This window comes from Triticum dicoccoides, chromosome 2B (genome assembly GCF_002162155.2).
Source record: "Triticum dicoccoides isolate Atlit2015 ecotype Zavitan chromosome 2B, WEW_v2.0, whole genome shotgun sequence".
In the NCBI taxonomy this organism is placed as follows: domain Eukaryota; kingdom Viridiplantae; phylum Streptophyta; class Magnoliopsida; order Poales; family Poaceae; genus Triticum; species Triticum dicoccoides.
In genome coordinates, this window is record NC_041383.1 from 202,411,377 (window position 1) to 202,414,412 (window position 3,036).

A 3,036-nucleotide genomic window follows, 5' to 3' on the forward strand; every position below is an offset into this window, starting at 1 on the left:
GTGGGCTATTTCAAGGTGGAGGGGTTCCGTCGAACTCACCCGCGCCTTCCTCAGAGCCGGCTATGCCCACCTCCCACGGGGCTCGCCGAGGATGTTCACCCTCAACGAGGTTCGTGACCGCGGCGGCATCCTCCTACTGCTCACGGTCACCTTCACCAACCCATTTGACGCGCGCGAGCTCCTCGGCCAAGTCTTTTGGTGCGGCTGCGAGGCCATCTTCTTCACCATCTACAACATCTACACCAACTACGAGCGCATCTTCCCCGCTCCAGGCCAGATGCACTCCCTTCCCTACGACGACGAGGAGGAGGTGTGAAGATGAAGATGGTGTTGAAGGGGCGCGCGCGGCCAAGGTGGAAGAAGGAGGTCAAGATGAAGATGTTCAAGCCCGGAGTCAAGCTCGTCATGTTTGGTTTTTTATTTTGTTGCTTTTCTATGTCATGTCGTGTCGTGTCATGTTTCGTCATGTGTCCATGAACTGTCCGTGAACTTATCTAAGTTATTGTAATGGTACGGTGTGTTCTATCTCATTATGTGTGTTAAAAAATGTCCGTGCCCAAACTTATCATTTCTTCCCTAAACAAGTCATGAAGTTCAAGAACTTGTGGTTTTCATTAATGAAAATCGTAGGGGGTGAGAAGCCCTCTGTTTCATTCAAACAAAAAGTCATGAACTAACATGTAAATTTATTCCCTTTAAATCCTAAACCAAGTGCCACTCTAACCCTAAACCAAGTGCCACTCTGACCAAAATCATGTGGTAGTGCAACATACATTTTCAACCTTCCAACCCTCCAAAATTTAAGTCCAAAACAAAGGAAAACCACTCTCACGCGTGTGCAAACATTCACGGTCTCACTATTTTTTTTAAAAAAAATTCACAGTCTCACTATGTATACCTTCCTTCCCTACCTATGTCAAAGTCTTGCCATCTGTCCTAGCGGTTACCAGCGCAGCCCTAAACACCACAAACCCACGCGGTCCTGGGTTCGAGTCCCCATCCGCACCAATTTTTTGTGCATTTTCCACCCTTCATTTTTTTATACATATTATGTTTTCCTCAATGTAATGCCCTTAAAAAATGTTCATTTATTTTGGCACCTGGCGTAAACCTCTACCAGAGCTGAGGTACATTTTCCATGACATTTTGGTCTTTGATTTAAATTATTTGAATTAGATTAATTAACAGCTCCAAAAAATTTCTAACCTTAATTGTTTGGCTCCGGAATAATTCAATTAGCTTCAACAAAAAGTTTCAGCACTTGGCTCTACGCTCTGAATTTGGCCCAAGAGCAACCTTTTTTTCGGACAGAAATGCAGAGCAGAGAGCTGCATTTCATTGATCAAAAGTTTCTAAATTCCTAATTTCTTCTCTTTTTTCCAACATATTTAAATGTTGGTCACTTCTTCTCTTTTTGTTTCAACATTTAAACAACTTTAACCAACATTTAAACTAGGTGAATTTCTCAAACAATTTCAAGATTACAAATTCCTTCATAATTCATGCCTTTCCATACATTTTCAACATTACAACCAGTGCGATTACCATACCTACAAATGCCCAAAAGTATTTGCAAATGGGTATTGGTAGTGCTTGATCTTCAAGCTTCCTAACCTTCTTCTTCAACATCCTAAGCTCAATAGCTAGCTCTCTGTCAGTGCGTGCTTCGTCATCCATCTCTTCTTCCGGAGCTCGTGGTGTGGCCACTGCCGTTCGTGGCAGCATGCGCAACCACTCTTCATGCTCTTCTTGCAGTTCATTCATCAGAGTCTTGGCCAGAGCATCGACCCAAAGAAAGAAGCATGTCACCTGCATGAACACTAAACAGATCAACCCATTGCTCAAACATCCCGACGACGAAAATGGTGCAATTGCCCCGATTCTTACCCCATTCTCGCTGCACACGTAGAACGGACGATTCTGGTTCCTCGATGTCTGAGAAACCCTTCGATCAACGCCCGCCCGACACCGCGGACAGACGAAGACAGGCATGTCCACACGCGCCCGGCTCTGCATCCGCGAGGTGGCGCGGGAGCTTGAGGAAGACATGGAGCTCGGAGCCGAAGGGGATCTCAACGCCGCCGCGCCCTCCACTGCTAGCTTCCCACCGCCGCGCCTCCACAGCTAGCTTCCCGCCGCCGTGCTCTCTCTCTCGCCGTGGTCACCGCCGTGCTCTCTGTCGCCGTGGTCACCGCCGCTGTCGCCCGCTTATATAGCACACCCGCCAACGGCTCTCTGCTCAACGGCTCTTTGCTGGGTCCCACAAGCCACGCGTGCAACGGTCTGAATAAAATTGGCCGTTTCTGCCGCCTGGTCCCACCTGTAAGGGCCGAGTCAAAAGGTTGACCTGACGGAGACGGCAGAGTTCACGGAACGAGTCGGTGCGCACGGACTAGGGGCAAAACTGAGGACAATTCGCATCTGAGGGCAAAACTGAACACATGGACACCACTGAGGGCAAAAGGATAATTAACCCTTAATAATATAGCAATATGCATCGTCTAGATGCAGAGGCCGGGGTACTCCTCCTTTTCTAAAAAAAAAACCCGTTTGGGCGCTGCTAACCGTCGAGCTCGGATGTGGGAGGAGGAAGTAGGAAGAAAGGGGAGGAGTCCTACTGGTGGCAGCAACAGTGAAATGCAGATGTCCAAACTTCCTTGTGTTCATGTGCCGATTTGACGGTTCCTTGGACAAGTTATTTCGTCTTAGCAGTGTTGGCGCCGCCTCTCGCAGCGCCGCTTCTTCTTCTACCTTGGTGCTGCCTCTCACAGCTCCCTCTCTCTTTCTCTGGTTGTTTCTCTCCATCTTCTTCTCACAAGAACACACACACCCACATATGAAACTCTACACACACACGCAACCAAGGAAAAGACCAGCTGGTGCTTTGCCAAGAGGCTCTCCTCCTCGGTGGAACAAGAGACTACATTGTCTATTTTCCCAGCCCTCACGGCCTCGTTTTTCCATTACACAATGCAACTTATATATACACAGAGGTTAGCACGGCTGCCATGCAAAACTCACGCCACTACTTGACCC